We start from the raw sequence: 13,520 nt of genomic DNA, 5'->3' as shown, positions 1-13,520 counted from the left end.
GGAGTCCTGCAGAGGGCAAGATGTGAGAGACAAATACAGAATAAACACAAATTGATATCTCCCTGAGGAACAGATTCTAAATATATAGTCTGAACATTCAGGCGTCAGTGTACATTCCATTATAATTGAGGCCCTAGGTGAAAACCTTAGGAAGATCCTCCAAGATGCTTCATGGAGCAAAAGGGGTGACACATGCTGCAAAACACAGAGCCAAGGAAAGCCAAAACTGCAGCGGGTACTGGCACTATTAGGGTTAGTACTGGAGAAGTGAAGAAGAAAGGATATTCTAACAACGAGTAAAGCCATCACCAGATGAAGTCAGGATAGAATAAGGGATGAAAAATGGAAGTCCAGAAAAATGGTGTATAGGGAGGGGGGGCGGATAGAAGCCAAGCTTAGGAATAAGAGAGTGTTAATAACCTATGACATATTTTTGCCTAAAAATCTGAATCAGAATCTAATCGGGAACCTACATCTAAACTCTGGTTAATGGGAAATTTGGGTCCATAGAAGAACAGGTTAAATGGAACCATGAAGAAGCAAACAGCTAAATTCAGAATATGAACCATTCTCTATGATGTAAAAATAAAAATAATATACCTTTAATAAACCAATGACATGAAATCAAAAGGAAGGAGGATAGTTAGAGAATGAAATATCCGTAAGTGATATAAAAAATAAGTGCAGTGTGCAGACCTTGTTTGAATTTCATCTCAAACTAATCAACTGAAAAAAAGATAGTATTGAGATAACTCAGGAAAATTTGAATAACAATAAGGAATTAAAAAATTTTTTGTTTATAAAGATCAAGGAATGGTGGCTATAGTAAAAATTTCCTTTAAAATTATTGTGCATACTCAAGTATTTATAAGCAAAATGAAATTATGTCTGAGAATCTCTTTAAAACAGCCAAAATGAAAAGAGATGGGGCAATACACAGAAATGGTTGGAAAAATATTAAAAATTGTTGAAGTTGGGTGATAGGTATGTGGGGACTCCTATTTTTCTTTTTTTAAAAAAGAATTTATAAATATAAACTGGTTTACAATTTTATAAATATAGTTGGTTTACAATGCTGTGCTAGTTCCAGGTGTACAGCAAAGTGATTCAGTTATACATCTATGTAACTTCTCTTTTAGATTCTTTTCCATTATAGGTTATTACAAGATACTGACTATATAGTTCCCTGTGCTATACAGTAGGTCCTTGTTGGTTATCTTTTTTTTTCTTTTTTATTTATTTACTTATTTATTTATTTTATTTTTTGGCTACGTCGGGTCTTAGTTGTGGCGCGCGGGATCTTTGTTGAGGCATGTGGGATCTTTTTTGTTGTTGTTGCGGGCGAGCGGGCTCTTCATTGCAGTGCGTGGGCTTCTCTCTAGTTGTGACGCGCGGGCTCCAGGGCGCGTGGGTGGGCTCTGTAGTTTGCGGCACACAGGCTTTCTCATTAAAGCGCGAGAGCTCAGTAGTTGTAAGGCATGGGCTTAGTTGCTCTGCGGCATGTGGGATCTTAGTTCCCTGACCAGGGATTGAACCCGCATCCCCTGCATTGGAAGGCGGATTCTTTACCACTGGAACACCAGGGAAGTCCCTGGTTATGTATTTTATATATATATATATATAGTAGTGTGCATATTTTAATCCCAAACTCCTAATTTATCCCTCCCTCCCCCTTTCCCCTTTGGTAACCATAAGTTTCTTTTCTACATCTGTGAGTCTATTCATGTTGTGTAAATAAATTCATTTGTATCATTTTTTTAGATTCCACAAGTAAGTGATATCATGTGATGTTTGTCTTTGTTTGACTTATTTCACTTAGTATGATAATCTCTAGGTCCATCCATATTGCTGCATATGGCATTATTTCATTCTTTTTTATGGCTGAGTAATATTCCATTGTGTATATATACCATATCTTCTTTATCCATTCATCTATTGGTGGACACTTAGGTTGCTTCCATGTCTTGGCTATTTTAAATAGTGCTGCTATGAACACTGTAGTGCATGTATCTTTTTGAATTATAATTTTCTCCAGATATATGCCTCGGAGTGGGATCGCTAGATCATATGGTATTTTTCTATCTACTTTTGTGTTTGTTTGAAATTTTCCATGATAAGATTTTTTTTAAAAAGAAAGAAAAGATGTGGCTATTCAATAAACACTTATTAGCTGCTTACTTGAGCCAGACCTCAAGAGAGCATGGAAATGAAAGTCAGAAGTTTTAGTTTTGGGTGTTTATGAATTTAAGCAAGTCCTTTAACTCCTTTTAGACTCAATTTCCTCACCATAAAGTTGAAATCATAATGACAGCTACTTGCCTCAAACTGTACAGAGGACCAATATAATGTATGTGGGCTGTAAACTAAGAAAGTATTATTAAATATTATCTGTCATTACTTATTTAGCAGCAATTATTAATTGTTTTCTTTGTGCAAGGTACTTTCACGTATGTTGTTCAATTTTATCCTCCCATCTCTCCCGTGAAGTTGGTGTTTGACAGACGGGTTTAGTAAGTGGGGGAACTAAAGCTCAGATGGATACAGTAGGATTCTCAGGGCCACAGGTCTAGTGAGCAGCATTGCAGAGATTGGGCAATCCTGGCTGGCTTCCACCCCAGACCTCCTTCATCTACTCTGGCACACTTCCCAGTTATGTCAGTTTTAGGATGAGCAGGAAAGTATGGACATCCTTCTCAGGTATTATGAGTGAGCCCCTTGATGAATAATTTACAATCACAGACCTTCAGAAATTGTCAGTAGTAAAACCACTAAACTGTCTGTAGTATCCTATGTAAAAATACTTCAAAAAATACTAATATCTAAAGGACCACTGGAGAGAAAGTGAATACAAGTAGGAAAGAAATAATACCTTGGAACAGATAGCACCTTGCTGCCACAGTAGCTGAGGACAGAATGAAATCAATAACCTCACCGGCTTTATGGCGGACTTGGTTCCCAAAGAAGAGGCTGAATACTCAGGGAACGGAAAGACATCCAATATTATCTTGAAGTCCTAACACTGCTAATGAGCTTTCCTGTGAGTATAAATGATGCCCTTTGTGACACCCGCACTGTGACATAGACCCTAGGGAAAATGTAGCTTTAGAAGCTATGATTGTCTTAAAATGATTTTCTCTAGAGACTAACATTTACTCAAGTTGTCATTAATTCCCAGTGTAACAAGTTAATGCAAACTGTGCTGGAAATTACATCCAAGTTCTATTAAAAAACAGGCCATGTGTAAATACAACTAATGGTAAGAAGCAACGTGCAGGAAACAATGCCAGCATCAACAGCATCTTTGACTACAAAGAAAAACTACATGACACCAAGCTCAGTTTAAGCTTTCTCTCCCACAAGAGTAGTTCTGCATCATAAATGATCAAAGCAAAGCCATCAACTTGAAGGAGAGTCTAGCAATGATAGGGACTTGAGTGTAAGGGTTTATTATTTTTTTTATTAACTCATTTTATTACTTAAGTCTTGAATAAAATTAAGTTTTAGCAAATTGTAACAGCCTCAGCAGGATGGAATTTGGAGGGAAAGAATGAGGGAGTCAGAATTTTTGAAAGGCTTTGAGCTTTTATGTGCTGGAGCCCATCCTCACTATTTGCACAGTTTGAGAGGCATGACTCATGTTGACTGTGTATCTGGTCAACCCCAATGTTTCCTATCATGGGTCTTGTAGGATGGTCTGCTTACTGTCCTTACTTGGCTAGCACCTATTCCTTATGACCAGGAAGAAAATATGGATTCAAAGATCTTAGAAAAGTACCACTGTGCCTAAGGAAGAAGCAATGGGGATTACATAAAGGGATTGGGAGCCAAAAGCAGGTTGAATACAGGATGGGAGATTAGTTTTATGATTTGTGTGTTGTGAGCATGCATGGGGGGTGTCATGCTGCTCGGCAGGAGGATACTGTTGTAAAATCACAGGGAACCCAAAATTCAAACTAAGTACTCTCTAACATCACATGAGATGTCCCTTGGAATCCACCTTGCTATTTCGCTTGATACAGAGATAATTTTGCCTTTCATATTTTGATACCATTTTGCAGCTGATTGTATAAGGCACTAATTCGGTAAAGCAGAGTCCACTGTGAAGGAATACAATTAAAATAAGAACAGTGCGCTGAGAATTGGGAAGTCTGAGGCCTAACCCCTTTCTAAACTTAAATCACTTAACTGAGCTTACCCTCAGCTTCCTCGTGTTTAATGGAATGATTAGACCATAAATCATTGTAGAGGGGTTCCTGTGTTGAGTGGGGTTCATTGATTGGTAAGGACCCTTCCATCTTTATATTGCTGTGGTTTGACACATTTAAACTATATTAGATTTTAGCTATTATTGTATACTAACACTCAGCCTGTTTATATCACACCAGCACAAATAATAAATCAACATGGCAACTCCATGTAAAAAGCCAGCCAACTCAAATAACTTACTGAAATGTCTACCTACTAAAATTTTTCCCTTTCTCATTTTGAATTTTAGATATGCTAAGCATCAATGTCACTTCTCATTTAATCTAGAATGCAATAATTTAGACACCCCCCCCATATGAATTATCACTCACTAAATAATTAAATCCGTTCTCTGACAGATTTTCATAGAAAACTTTTGTCATACAAAAATATGTGAGTTTTTTGTCATCCATTTTCCAACAATATTAATAGACACAAGGTGGACAGAACACAAGTCAAAGCAGTATTGGTTTGCTATAAGCATGAAGTACAACAAGCATATTTTGCCTTTAGGGAGGCCTGGTTGGGTTTAAACACTTAAAATGAAGGGATGAATTTACATAATTCAGGCACTGAAATCAGGTTATAGACAGAGAGGGGTGAGGAGCCTGGAGAGTGAATCCAGCTCTGTCACTTACAAGCTCTTGATTTTGTTCAAGGTGTTAATCACTCTGAGCCTTGATTTCCTCACCTGTAAAATGGGTACAATAATCCCATTTTAATACAATGCAATGTGAGTTAACGTACATAAAACAGAGTATTCCATGACATAGTAAATATTCAATATACATTAGTTAAGAACACATAGGCTTATAAAACTTAAATTTCTAAAGTTTTATGACTTTGAAATGAAACCATTACTATTATTATCCTTCAAGGGTGTTCTCTGAGGTCCTGCTTAATACTAACTATTTTAAATTACCTTAACTATACATTTCCCCCTGTATGTTAGTGTTCACTTTCATGTGCTGACAAATGTAAAAGAATTATCTACAGGATGAAACTAATCAATATTTATTTTCATGTAATTAATTTTAAAAGTATCATGCTTCATATACATAAGTTTCTCAGTTTTTTTTTTTTTAAATGGAAATATGTTCCCTTGACTCTTTTTTTTTTTTTTTTTTTGGTTAAGCTATTTGAATTTATTTATTTATTTATTTATGTTTGGCTATGTTGGGTCTTCGTTTCTGTGCGAGGGCTTTCTCCAGCTGTGGCAAGTGGGGACCACTCTTCATCGCGGTGCGCGGGCCTCTCACTGTCGCGGCCTCTCTCGCTGCGGAGCACAGGCTCCAGACGCGCAGGCTCAGTAATTGTGGCTCACGGGCCCAGTTGCTCCGCGGCATGTGGGATCTTCCCAGACCAGGGCTCGAACCCGTGTCCCCTGCATTGGCAGGCAGACTCTCAACCACTGCGCCACCAGGGAAGCCCAAGTTTCTCAGTTTTAAGTGAAGTTTTTTTCATCCTTTAGATTCTTAGTGTCCCCTTCACCTTGGTTGCAAAGACCTACACTGTGTCTACACACACACACACACACACACACACACACACACACACACACATACATCAAATCAAAACAAGGTAAGTCCTTCTGGCACATAGTTAGTTACATCTGAGCAAACCATAAAGCATTGATTTTTTTTTTGATGAATCTTTTCACCTTATCTTTCCCCTCTCTCTGTTGTTTATACAACCTACTAAACTTCTGCAATTGAATCTTGGACAAACGAACTTGCACATTGTGCAATGTTTCAGTAGAGATGTGTTGCAGGGTGCTGTGAGTTTCCTTTGTGTCTATCAAGAGACGCTATTCTAAACACTTTCTTTCACAGCCGCTTTCTGCCTGTCCATGGACTAGCTCAGTTCTGGCCAAACAGGAAGGCATAGTAGGTTCCAGACACTGTGTTTTTATCCACAGGACTTCTCCATAATTTTGTTACCTGCAGAAACTCAAACAAAGCAGTGGGTGACAGATAGAACAAGCCTTTGGAGACACAGAAAAAGTGTAACCTTTTGCAGATCCTAACCAGATGTTTCATAGGCATTTATTTGTTCCCTCTTTTTCCTCTTTTTGCAAAAACAGTTTCATTATACACAACAGATTATATAATTACAACAGATTCATAATATACAACAGATTCATATATACAACAAAGTGTTGTCATGTGAGCCCTTGAACATTTTACTTAAGAGCCAAGAGGTTAGGCAATTGTTTGAATTTCATAACTAAAAACAGACGTGGTTTCAAGGTCTCATGCTAATGGAATTGAGGCTGTGGGGAAGAACTGGAAATCTTGCCCTTCTCTAAAGCTACCACTCTTTGGTTTGTTCACCAAACGAAAGGGCCCAGGCTGGGTGGCTTGGAAACACAGGTCAAAGTCATTCATTCTTCCTGCTTAAAGAGATATTAGTAAATTTATAACAAAGTCAGTAGATGAATTTTCTTGTTTATTTGATAAATTCTATTTTGGGAATATTAGGTGGTAAAATCAAAAGCCATTTAGAGTGATTATAGACGGTGGACAAGAAATTTGTCCTAAAGTGTTTTTGCTTTCATCCAGTGTACCAATAGTTCAATCAATTAATTCCATTAAAGATTAAAAAAATCACTGTAGAAACTGCAATGTATGGAAGGGAACAAATTCTATATCATATCTGACAATTATCTCATGAGACATATTGCCCCCATAATGTTAATTTCAACCACTAGTTCCCAAACATACCTGATTATTTGTAACTTGGGATGTTTTATAGGAACTCGAGTTCTTTGGACCACCTCAAGCTTATGAAATCAAAATATCCAGGGATAGAGTCTGGGAAACAAACATTCAGACCTAAGAGACACTTTAGGAACCTCTCATTAAATCACAGTCAAGGGTGACATGTGGTGCAATATTCCTTCTATAGAGACATATTTTCTTTCCATATCAGTTTGCTAGGGCTGCTGCAACAAAGACCACAAACTGGGTGGCTTAAAGAACAGAAATTTATTGTCACACAGCTCTGGATGCTAGGAGTACAAGATCAAGATGTGGGCTGGGTTGGTTCCTTCTGAGGGCTGTAGGAAAAAATCTGCTCCATGCTTTCCCCTACCTTACGTGTTCTCTGGCAATCTTTGGTATTCCTTGCCTCGTAGAAGCATCATTTGTATCTTTGCCTTCATCTTTATGGTGTTTGTCATGTGTGTGTACCTCTGTACCCAAATTTCCCCTTTTTAGAAGGGCACCAGTCATATTGGATTAGGGCCCACTCAAATAACCAAATCTTAACTAATTACATCTGCAATGACCTTATTTTGAAATAAGGTCACATTCTGAGGTACTTGGGGTTAGGGCTTTAACATATGAATTTGGGATGGGGGTACAATTCAACTTATAACACTCAGAGATAAAAAACATAAAGCAATAAAGCCTTTTTTTGGGTCATGGTAAATTTTCAGTTATTGGACTATGAATGTAGTTCTTTTCCACTTAAAGTGTAGTCTGCATCATCCAGGAACTTGTTAAACGTGCAGAGTTTCTAGCCCCACCTTAGTCCTACTAAATCAGGATCTGTATTTGAACCAGATTTCCAGCCTATTCACCTGCACATTCAAGTTAAAGAAGTGCTGCTGTAGCTTCATCGTGTTTCGCTCTCCAGCTGGGCTTGCAGATATGTCTGAACTAAGGTTTACTCTCACTTGCAGCACTTTCTCTTGCTAAACCTTCTCTCTCACAATTTTTCTCTTCTCATTCCTATTTCCCTTCTGGTATGTGACACCTATGTTATTATTATTATTTATAAATTTATTTATTTATTTATGGCCGCATTGGGTCTTCGTTGCTGCGCGCGGGCTTTCTCCAGTTGCAGCGAGCCAGGGCTACTCTTTCTTGCGGTGCGCCGGCTTCTCATTGCAGTGCCTTCTCTTGCTGCGGAGCGTGGGCTCTAGGTGCACGCGTTTCGGTAGTTGTGGCACGCAAGCTCAGTAGTTGTGGTGCACGGGCTTAGTTGCTCTGCGGCATGTGGGATCTTCCCAGACCAGGGCTCGAACCCATGTCCCCTGCATTGGCAGGTGGATTCTTAACCACTGTGCCACCAGGGAAGCCCTATTTTGTACTTTAACAATTAGCTTTGTGTTTTATCACATCTCTTTTGAGATTTATTATATCTGCTCTTTTTTATTTGAAATCACCTTAAGTCACTTTTAGGAAGTATGCAGGTTAAAGTCTATCTTTCCATACCAGCTATCTAATAAAAAAAATTGCCCTCCCTTTCAAGGTCTCTGTGACCACTGCTAAAGTCAGCACGGCTCCTGGCCCTGAACTCCACGCCACAGCACGAAGTCGGGGTGGGAATCTGGATGGACATCGTCTCCTTGGTTTTTTGAAACATTTTATTTGACTGTGGAGTGAAGAATTGGTCTTGAAAATGATATACTGTCTGGTAGTTTGGTAATAAAGTATGTGAACAGATGGTTAAAGCTATATCTGTTTGGAGTCTGATCCAGCAAGGAGAAAAGCAAGCAGAGATGGTTGCATTCATGAAAAATGTGCTATAACCTACTGGGCAGCAGAATCCTGTGGCTGGAAGAGAGTAGTGCTGGAATTAAAGAGATCCGGGCTTGAATCAGAATGATCCACTCACTATGCATATGACAGCAGGTGAGATAGTCGACCCATCCAAGCCTCAGACTTCTCACCTGTAAAAAAGGGAATCATGGGCTTCCCTGGTGGCGCAGTGGTTGAGAATCTGCCTGCCAATGCAGGGCACACGGGTTCGAGCCCTGATCTGGGAAGATCCCACATGCCGCGGAGCAACTAGGCCCGTGAGCCACAATTACTGAGCCTGCGCGTCTGGAGCCTGTGCTCCGCAACAAGAGAGGGCGCGATAGTGAGAGGCCCGCGCACCGCGATGAAGAGTGGCCCCCGCTTGCCGCAACTAGAGAAAGCCCTTGCACAGAAACGAAGACCCAACACAGCCATAAATAAATAAATAAGCAAATACTTAAAAAAAAAAACAACCCTGCCCTTTGTCTCAGGGCAGGCCCCTTTCCTTCTAAAAAAAAAAAAAAAAAAGGGAATCATATCCACCAACTAGAAATACTTGTAATGGAAACATTAAATTAGATACAATGAATAAAACCAGCTGGGAACAGTTCCTGGCACATACAAAAGCCAAAGAAATGGTCATTTTTGTTACTTAGTGATGTACATGATTTTTATTCTCGAAACTCAGCTAATCTTCTTAGGCCAGAGCCATTGCACAACATATTTATGTGACAAACTTCTCTGGAACTCATCAAACATTATGAAAAATAAAATATGTATAATTGGCCTAGAGTAATCTCATGAGATAAGGAAAGCTTGGAGGAACTGATGACTTTGGCGTAGCAATGATATGGTACAGATTAGGTGTGTGAGGGAAAGCTGGATACTGGCTTTGCTAAAGGAAAGTAACAATTGGAATTACAGGTATGTAAGTGGTGGGAACGTGATGAAAGTTAGGAAATAAAGTAATTGAAGGCCCAAGATAGAATTTTAAAATGCTTATATTTAAATCAGCCTTAGAGATGAGGAAATGCAGGTGCAGAGCGTCAGCGGTAGGCTTTAGCTTTCCCTCTAATCTCTAAGTTATGTATACCACTGGGTATTGTGCCAATAAATCTCCACCTCCCATGCCCTTGCCAACCAGGCTGCTGTTCCTATGACTCTCCTAAGTAGCATTCCTAGAGATCCCCTGTTAAGGAGATCACTGAAGAGCTGGGTCTAGAAGTCAAGTGTTGGACTCAGTATTTACTGATTGTCCTCTATGCCGTTTTGTTTTTAAGAAAACAGTAGTAGATAAAAAGGAGTTAAAGACATGTGAAATTCGATGAAAACAATAATGCAACTAAAAGTGAGAAAATGATACAAAATGTTCCGACTTGAGGGCTGAGCAACTCTAAAACATATTTTTAATTTTTTTTTTTAAATACACGAAGCGTAAAATGCATCCCACTTCTTTAAGACCATCTTCATCAGATGGCAGCTGACTCTTGGCATGAAGCACTAAATTAGAAAGATCTAGAATTGCTATCCGTTGGGCCCATGGGGTGTCTTAGATGACTGAAGTGCACCTTTAGAATCACTGAGCACCTTTAGAATTCATGAGGGCATAAAGGGGATGGCAAAAAAGACATACGAAAACTCATCTTAAAAGGTGATTTTTTTTTTTTGCTTTCATATATGAAACTCTATTTCCCTAAGTGATATAGAATTGTACCGATGCATTCTCTTTGAAGGACTAGCTCTCCAGCTTTTGGGAGAAAACTCAGATACTTATTTTAATCGTTATTACCGTAGTGAAAGTGGCAGAGGCACCGTAGTAAGAGGCAGAGGTATCGGATTCCAAGTCCAAACTTTATTTCAGTGAATGAATCCGGAGTAAATAAACCATATCCCCTTATACTGCCTACAGTAGTAAAGTATGGGTGCCCAGAATGATGAACCGACCGAATATCAGAGGGTTAAAAACAATCTAGGAGGGACCCCAGTGTCCCCTGGCCACCTGCCAACAGCCTAACTCTCTGATGGACAGTTCTTGTTAAAAGTAAGAAAATTCGCAAGCATATCAACCAGGAAGGATTTTTACTTAAAGTGACAGAAGGTAGATCTACCACCAGCTTAAATAGATAAGGGTTTTTATTCCTTCAGAATTAGATGTGGCGGCCGAGGTGTGGTGGAGCTGCTCAAGGATGTCATTCAGAACACGGGTTCCTCTGTTCTTCCCGCTCCACTAGCCTCAGTGGGTGGTTTTCAACCTAATGGTTGCAATAAGTCTGCTGTCCCTCCAGGCATTGTGTCTGCCTGCGAGCAAGAAGAAGGGCGAAAGGAAAAAGTCAAAGAGTATGTTACTAGAGTTGTCTGCTCCATTTAAACATTTCCCGAAGTGCTTATGCAGTGATTGCGGCTTCGCTCTCACCGACTAGAATAGCATCCCATGGCCATGGCTGGCTGGAAGGGAGGCTGGATAAGCAAGCACTTGGGGTGTCCAGACTTTGTAATAGAGAAAGGAAAGAGAGAATGAAAACATGCGTGATTTGGGGAAGCAAATCCATATAGTCTGTGTAGTAAGTAATTCTCTCTAAACAAGGTGACAAAGCCGAAATTGCAAATGGTTTATTTTCTAACCTTTAAAACTCTACTTCATGGTCTTTCTTGCCAAAAACTATGACCCGTTTTAATCCAAGTGCTCTTGAGTGCTTCATTGAGAATTCAGAACAGTATTGTTATGAATGAGTAATGATTTAGTGAAAGGGATAGTGTGTGTGTGTATGTGTGTGTGTGTGTGTGTGTGTGTAAATTCTGGAAGGATTGCATGGCTCACTGATATGCTGATATTGTTGTTTACCACTTCGGAATCACATTTCATCCCTTTCAACTCTGCATTCTACCCTGCGCAGTTTATCTCCATCCCACAGTAATTCCCCAGAGTTTTATGGTCACTAATTCTAGATGAAATAAGTTGGGAACAGAGCTTTACTAGGAGAAGATTAGCTGGTTCTACAGAAATTTTAAAAGAGGAACGGTATTTTATATTTAATATTTCTAACAGTATGTACAGTCCTCCATTGGTATCCACAGGGAATTGGTTCCCGGAGCCCCCAAGTATTGAATATACCAAAATCCAAGGATGCCCTAGTCCCATAGTCAGCCTTCTGTATCTGAAGTTACACATTCTTGGATATAACCAACCACAAATCGTGTAGTACTGTATGTATTTACTGAAAAACAAATCTACGTATAAGTAGGTCTTCGGAGTTCAAACCCATGTTGTTCAAGTGTGAACTGTACAGTTATATAAAACTATTTCTCACAGTGTATTTAGTTCTATTAAACCATTAAGCTGTGACCATGGTGGTAACCTGCTTTATACACTACTTAGAGAAGACATCTTTCTAATGGACTATATGATGCTGAGAATTTTCACATACTGACAGTGTGTGTCTATATGATACCAGTACGGGGGAGTTGTCCATAATATTTTTACTATTTAGTGTCTTATTCTTTTCATCCTTGTCCAACTCATTTTATTACTTGAACAAAAATTTTTTTGATAAATCATTTAAATTATTCTTTATTTGTTTCATTACATTAAAGTGGCACTTGGTATCATGCTGTCACAGCAATAAGATTATGCATAACTCTGGAATTTTAAAAAAAATAACCTCAGTGTTCAAAACAGCATGAAATACAATATAATCATTTTAGTTTGCTTTTGACAGATATGTTAAGCAATTTCATGCTGTATCGTTTCCTTCCCTCTGCACTATAAGAAAGTGAACTCTGCCAGTAATTAATAACCTTTTGTATTTATCTCACAGTTTTCATCCAAATGATGTATGTGTTTTCATCAAGCACGTCATCTAATTAAGTGTTCCTTTACTCAGACCCTACTAGTTCAATACTAATGTGTGGATAGATTGTAACTTATTTTCCATAATGGAATTCATAGGCAACTATGGATATGACATGATCAACCCTATTTATCTTGTGTTATTTGCGTTGAAGTTATATATACACACAAATCCTTTTTCACCATTCATCATTTCTTTCTGCCCTTATATCCCCTTCTCGGGGCATATATCGAAGCCCCTGTAGAGGCTTCTAGTGTCTTTCTATGGGAGGAGTGAGAGGAGGAGAGGGAGAGAGAATCAAAGAGACAAACCATGTGTTTCAGATGTACCAAGTCAGTCTTACTTTATAGAGTTTTTTTTTTTATTAGTTTGTTTTTAATATTCAATGATGAATTTTCCTCAATGTTCTAGCAACATATACAGAAATTATTTTCTCCTTTATATTATAGACATAGTGAATTATATCAATAAATTTTCCAGTATTAAAATAACCTGGCATTTATTTCATAAACCACATCTGGTCATGGTGTAACTTCTTTCAATTAATTGATGTCTTTCAATTAGCTGATATTTGTTGCTAAATTCTGTTTATACCTGAGATGTGTTTATAATTTTCTTCTAGGGACTATCTTTCTCAGGTTTTAATATCACTTTTGTGCTCATGTCATCAAATAATAATTAGAAAGGTTTTCTTCTTATTAGAAGGGTTTAAATAGCATTAAAACAGAACAGTTTAAATAGTCTGCCCATCATTTTGAGAAGGAAACTCTGGAAGTCTTCTAAATTCTCATATAGTATTGCTATTTTAGATTTTCTGTATCGTTTCTGGCAAGTTTGGGAAATTATAATTTCCTGGAAAATTATCTACTTCATGTATATTTTCAAGTTTATTTGCACAGAA

General features: G+C 38.4%; 2 long non-coding RNA genes across 2 annotated transcripts in view; one reads left to right on the top strand and one right to left on the bottom strand.

The window, feature by feature from the left end:
• The window catches only part of LOC132352555 (uncharacterized), a 305,390-nt gene that overhangs the window by 2,813 nt on the left and 289,057 nt on the right, over window positions 1-13,520 (bottom strand). The window contains exon 2 of the long non-coding RNA XR_009498774.1: window positions 4,884-4,936. This is a non-coding gene — a long non-coding RNA (uncharacterized LOC132352555). The remainder of the gene's footprint in view (window positions 1-4,883; window positions 4,937-13,520) is intronic.
• The window catches only part of LOC132352556 (uncharacterized), a 103,973-nt gene that overhangs the window by 56,718 nt on the left and 33,735 nt on the right, over window positions 1-13,520 (top strand). The window lies entirely within an intron of this gene.

Source organism: Balaenoptera ricei, chromosome 18 (genome assembly GCF_028023285.1).
Source record: "Balaenoptera ricei isolate mBalRic1 chromosome 18, mBalRic1.hap2, whole genome shotgun sequence".
Classification (NCBI taxonomy): domain Eukaryota; kingdom Metazoa; phylum Chordata; class Mammalia; order Artiodactyla; family Balaenopteridae; genus Balaenoptera; species Balaenoptera ricei.
This window is presented reverse-complemented; position numbering and strand designations above follow the sequence as displayed.